This window comes from Acinonyx jubatus, chromosome B2 (assembly GCF_027475565.1).
Source record: "Acinonyx jubatus isolate Ajub_Pintada_27869175 chromosome B2, VMU_Ajub_asm_v1.0, whole genome shotgun sequence".
In the NCBI taxonomy this organism is placed as follows: Eukaryota; Metazoa; Chordata; class Mammalia; order Carnivora; family Felidae; genus Acinonyx; species Acinonyx jubatus.
The window spans coordinates 134,994,697-135,001,477 of NC_069385.1; positions in this window are offsets into that span (position 1 = coordinate 134,994,697).

Sequence of the window (6,781 nt, forward strand, 5' to 3'; positions counted from 1 at the left end):
ATCTCTCCGCTCAGCCCGGGACAGGTGTGTGTCCTCACTCATCGGGCACCCGTGCCCTTGTCCCGGTTTCCCGACAAAGAGACAGAGTGGCTCGGCCCGTCTTATCTTCAGCTCACAATACCCACGATTTTCCGCGCATCTGTCTTCCTAAAATCTCCGAAGCTCCCAACCGTGAGGATTTCAGCTGAGAAGGGAGAGACCTCACTCCGTAACTGTGCCTCGTTCCAAGCTCTGTAGCAGAGGTGTGTGCAGAGTTTGAATGAAGAGAACCTCACGGACTGGGGGAGCAGGTAAGTGTCGCTGAGCTAGAAGCCTCTGGATTTCACCAGACGCATGGGGTGGGGGAGGTGTGAAGGGCTGGGCTGTCCAGAATGAAATGATATCTTCCCTTTAACCCCTGTTCCTCCCTTTGTGGTGAAATCACTGTCTAAGTTTGCTTCAGGAAAATCCAAACCCATTGTCTTTGGTTGGAAGCTCTTCGTAAACTAGCCCCTTCCTTCCTGCCTTGTCTCCCGTTCTCTCTCCGTTTGCCCATTTTATCTGATTTAATGGGAGATTTTACTTATTTTAATCACCTCCTCTTTACTCCACTGGTGGAAGAGGGATTCCCACCCTCCGGTTACAGTGAGGGCAAAACATACACCACCAGACATGGGGTACGTGAGATCCATAGCAGTTTATAAATCGCCTGTACTCACAGCCTGGGTGAGGACATTGCACTCCACGCGGGACCACTGGTGGTTGCCCTTGGGAAGAGAATGAACAGCCAGGGGGTCTGGGGACAGGCTTTTTTTTTTTTTTTAAATATTTATTTCTTTATTTTGGAGAGAGAGTGTGCAAGCACACACATATGTGTGTGCACATGCACACACACACACACACACACACACACGCATGCAAGTGGGGGAGGGACAGAGAGCGAGGGAGAGAGACCCCCAAGCAGGCTCCAGGCTGTCAGTTCAGAGCCCGATGCGGGGCTCGAACCCACCACGGTGAAATCATGACCTGAGCCGAGATGAAGAGTCCGACACTTAAACTGAGTGAGCCACCCAGGCGCCCCCTACAGACTTTATAGTGGCGACAGGACAGAGTGCCCCCTGGTTGCCATGGGGGAATGTGATTGGCTTGTTCGCATAATTCCACAGGCTGGCAGGGCAGTGAGGACCCCTACTCAAAGAAATGCACTGTTCCCCTTGAAAAGGAGGTTGTTGAGCTCGGGGAACTTCTATCCAGGAGCAGAGCGGAGAAGGAAACTTGCAGCTAGAGCATTCGAGGTCCTCCCAAATTTTACCAGACGTCAAGGCAGCCCATAATAATTTTAGGCCTTACACCTGTTAAAAGCAAGACAACAGGCTCCAATGGGGTCACTTATGCTCAGCCCCGCATCAGCAAACTGAGACTTAGTCATAGTTCTGGCTTTCCCAGAAATAGAGTCTTAAACCGGTCAATCAGGAATCACCTGATCAGCACGGCTTCCGTCACCTGCCTGGTAGACCCCTGCCGTCCCCTAAAGAAAGGTAATCTTGCAATAACCAGCCTTTTTTTTTTTTTTTTTTTTTTTTTTGCGTGGTATAACTCCCTTCTGCCTACGAAAGTCATTTCTTCGTACCGCTTCTCAGAGCTCCCTTCTACCTGTTCGATGGGGTGCTGCTCCGTTCGTGAATCGCTGAACAAAGCCAGTGAGGTGTCCAGTCAGTTGAAGTTTGTTTTTATAACCCACCACACACACCGTCACCTGCTCAGTTGCACAACCCGGGGAGTGGGTCTCGTACTTGATCCCTCCTCTTTCTCCCGCACGCAATCAACCATTAAATCCTGTTACTTCTAGCTTTCCTGTATGGAAGCCACCCACTTGTCACCGTCCCCACAGCCACCATGTGGCTTTCAGGCTCTTCTGTCATCTGTCATATGCCTTTCTTTACCCGTGCTTTCTTCTAGGACTTCACGCAGTTTCTTTTTGCATCTAGATCTCGCGTTCATGTGTACCTTTCCTTGCGTATGGTGCAAGAAATAGGTCTGCGTTCACTCAGGCTTCCTCCCTGTGAGAGTGGCTGACCCCCAGGGACTTCTTCCTCGCCTGGCACCCAGCCTGCTGAGCACCACTCACTGTCCTGGCTTCCACCTCACTGTGGCACACCTTGCACAATCTGACAGCCCCTGGTCTTACTCTAATCCTGTCTCCCCTCTCCAGCTGGAGAGCTTTGGAGGAAGGAAATAGGATGAAATCAGTGCCTATTTGCTTCAGGAAAATCCAAACCCAGTGTCTTCGGTTTAAATTGGTCCCTTCCTTCCTGCTTTGGCTCCCATTCTCTCTCCTATTGTGCATTGTATCCGAGTCAACACTATAAGCTATTTCCGGTTCCTAGACGGGCACCTCCCACCGCCGGGTCTTTGCACGTGCTGACCCCTTTGCCGGGCTACTGTTCTCCTAACACGAACTCATCTTCCAGGTCTCGAGGGAGACCTCACTTCTTCCACCCACGCCCTTGGTCCTGGCCAAGCTTGGTTTGGCCACCTGCCATGCCCCCTTGGGTTAATCCTGTGGTAGGACTTCTGTGCCTTAGGATTTGCTGCTCTCCCCACTAGTCTGTCAGATACTCGAGGACAGGGACTGGATCTTGTCCCCACCTTGGTCCCATCATCTCGTACAGTGCAAGGCACATGGGCAGCAGTCAGTAAATGTCTCTGTCGGCTAAGTGAGGGGCGTGGCACTTAGGAATCAGTTGCTATCACCCATTGGGGGTGTATCATGAACTGCTTTTGTGTTTCCTTAAAACAACTCTGTGAGATGATTACTATTATCATCCTCATTTTACAGCTGATGGTAAGATGACAGGCCCCACGTCTCACCACCAGCAAAGAGGAGAGACAGTTCTTAAATCCAGGATATCCTGATTTCAGACCCTTGCTCATAACCGCAACTCAGTCCTGCTTCTATGCAAACCCAGAGCTGAATTTAGAAAGGACGGGGGCACAGAAAGCAGCGTCTCAGTGGCCACTCAGTGTACTTCCTGCCTAAGGTGTATGCAGGAAGGGAGGGGCTGGGCTGTGGAAAAGGCAGCCTGAAGGGAGGTCCGGCCAACTGGCAACCATGGGTGATAACGAGGAAAGTAACTAAGCTGTCACCTGTGCCCTTAGAAAGATGGACGCAGAGAAGGGCCCAGTCCAGGACTTCCTCTGGAGGAAGAGTAAGACAAAGCTGTAATGGAGAGAGTCCCGCTTGAGGTGGACCTCGTGCCAGAGGACATTCCAGAAGTTTCTCGAGGAGACTTTTGGATTTACACCTTAGCGAGCTTCAGGCTTTAATTGTGAAGTTTTGAAGCACGGCCCAAGAAAAAAGCTATTACTCGAAGCCCATGTTTTATGAAACACAGATGTAGTACTGATGCTTGGAGCCACTTAAGGAGTAATTTTGCGCAGGTTTCCCAAGCGATTTATTGGACGGGTCTGGAGATTTGCAAAATAGATTTTATTCTGTTCATATTTTGGTTCTTAATCCCCTTTTATGCCAAATACCTCACATTTCAATTTGGAATTTCAGAACCTATTTAAATAAATCACGAGAGCTTAATGGAAAATCAAAAGCAAATTAAATAAACGGGTTAACTGTTCAGCTGCTAGGTTTTACTTCAGCCATTACAGGGTTAGGAAAAACCACAGCGCAATTTATAGCCAACTCGTCTGCTCAGGGAGAGACCTCTCTATCACCATACCCTCCTGGGTGTACTTAACCCATCTCAAATGACACATGGAGAAAACATCTGTTCTTTGACAAATACCTACACAGGAACAATTCAAATCACAAGCCCAAATCAATACCAAACGTACATCCTGCTGCATTTTAAATAGAAATAGGAGATCTAGCGATGTCGAATTCATTGCAACTCATTAAAGTTTATTTACCAAGTGTAAAGCTCAGAAGGGAGTTCAATTCCCTGAAATGGAGAGGATGGTCTGTAATGCTGAGCAGAAAAGGAGGAGAGGCCTGAGAGGAAAGAAATGTATTTCCCTGAACGCATCCTTCCCCTTGGGGTCTCCAAGGCTCTCACACGTCTTCAGGACCTTTTATTTCCTCTCCCTCCCCACACCCCTCCACTTTACCAGCCACACTGTGATCCACCCCATACAAAAATTTCTGGACAAGGTTCCTGAAAAGGCAAGGTGCCGCCATTTCTTAAAGTGGTTCCCTCGCCCTTGTTTTCACTTATTCATCACCCTTGCCTTTGCTTCCATACGGTAGTCTCAGTCGGTAGGCTATTAGAGTTTTCTGCAGTAACAAACAACCCCAGCTTTTAATGGCGTTTGAAAACAAACATTAACTTCTCATCGCGGAATGGTGGTTCAGCTGAGGCTCAGCGTGTCTCGCTTGAACTTGGCTGGGCTCCACTGGGCTTGACTGGCAGGGAAAGAAGACAGACCGAAATACACCTACTCAATAGGAATCATGGTAATGCTTAGAATTTACCGTGCAACCACGACGTGTGTGGGTACTTTATGTATATTCACGTAGTGAGCACTCATGTCAGGCTTGGTGAACAATGCAACGATGTTTATGTCTGTACTTAATTTCTATTTCAGGATCCGGTTCAGCGCTCCCATTCCAAAGAGTGGCAGAAACCTAATCTCTGTCACTTTGGGGGTGACGCAGGTGGCGTGGGGGGGGTGGGTTATCACCTATCGGCATTGGCACGCTCTCGAGTGTCTTCATTCCTACGTGGCCTCCAGTCAGTGACATGCATGGCATTATCACTTCATCAGTCTTACTCTGTGAGGCCTTTTACGGTGTGGCTCCCCTGCAGCCACTCCTCTGCCTTTTGGGGGAACATGGAAAATAGTCCCTTGGTTCCTTGATAGCCACCTACCAATCTCGGCTTTCCTACTTCCCATTATGCTGAGCTCAGAGGACTTTGAGGTCTCATGGACCTCAAATTGTTTACACATGTTCTTGGGTCTTTAAGGTTAGTTGGGGTTTCCTTCGGTCATCCTCCTTCCCTGGGCATGGCCTGGGATGAGGTTGGGGACAAGCAGGAGGAGGCAGGACTCCTTCTGGAACCATATCGCAATGTCCAACTCCCTGGGCTTCTACCAGTTTCTTTCTTCTCACAAACCTGCAGGCTTTTGTCTAGGTCCAGTTGGGCTGACCCAACTTTAGAGAGTCTTCCCAAATGTAGCGTGTAGGGCATCATTTTATGCTCTGATTCCCTCACCTTTGTCGCAGGTAGAGAAATTGATTTTGAGGAAAATGGGGTCGCTTCCCAAAGTTACCTACGGAGGGTCCGTGGGATTCAAAGGCTGCCATGCCCTCCCCTAGGCTAAACTGGTTCTAGAAAGACATTTTTTAAGAAAAAAAAAAAAGAGCAAAATGGGGACCTTTAGGCGTCTCAGTTCCAGTATAAAGATTGCAATGACATGGGCAGGACCAAATCAAACAGCATTTCTAACTCAGGATCTTCTATTGGGTGGTGGGAGACACCTCAGTTGTTGGGGTAAAGTTCCAAAGTTTCAAAATGGCGCCGTTTCAGCGTCTGTTTCTAAGTCTACAGAACTCAGTCCAGAAGAAGAGAGTAAGAGGTAAAGATCACCTCTGCCTAGAAGTGATACTCAAGTGTCCAGGATAGTGGAGGGCCACACTGAGTCAAAAACTGCTCGGGTTTGGGGTTTGGAAAACAGGCTTTTGAGAGAGCACTGCGATTTCCTCCCACTTTTGGAAAGGACCCGGTGAATGTAAACAGTCATTCCATCTCCTCTGATCTCTGCTACAGGTGCTGCTTCTTCCATTACAAGAGATTTTATTCCATTTCTGGGCACCAGAAAATAAATTTTTGTGACTTGTAATGAAAGCCATGTACACACACACATACACACACACACACACACACACACACACATTATCTACACAATTGACTGACTTGGGCAAGACACCCCATTCTCTTTATTCTCTGTTAAAACCACATAATTTCCTTCTCTTTCACTCCTGGTTTCTCTCTTAGCTGTCATGCATTGTGGTGGTATACCCAAATAATATTCTTTTTTTTAAGTTTATTTATTTATTTTTGAGAGAGAGAGAGAGAGAGAGAGAGAGAGAGAGAGAGAGAGAATCCCAAGCAAGTCCCACGCTATCAGTACAGAGATGGATGTGGAGCTTGAACTCATGAACCATGAGATCATGACCTGTGCCCCAAGCTGAAATCAAGAGTCGGGATGCTTAACTGACTGAGCCACCCAGGCGCCCCTACCCAAATAATATTCTTGCAAGAAAACGTCACCAAGGAAAGAGAAAAATCAGACCAACATTCTAGTGGTATAACTGTTCAACTTTTTGAGTATCTACCCATTTTGAAAGATGTTGGAAGTTAGGACACCCCTGTTTGCTTGTTACTTAGCTTTTCTGAACCTCATCAAATGGGAATAATAGGAACATTGACTGGAGATAAAAGGGGGGGATCCAAGCTGCCTATACGGCATATCCCGTGTGTGTTAAAATATATACATAAACAACTTACTTGAAAAAAAAATCCACCAACGTGTTGATGGTGGTTCTTTCTGGGTTGTGAGACTATGGGCACATTTGAATTTCTCCATTCCAACACTCAGCTTAATCTCATCTCTTTTTCACTAAACTTGCTTTGAAAGGCTTTTTCTGATTCCAAAATCACATGCATTCTCAAGGGACAGAGACTGCCTCCTTTAACAATGTATTTGGTAATGGAATTGTAGTTGATATACCAATTCTTAAAGTGTGCAGTAGACTGAAATAAATCACAAAAAAAGTTTATGGCTC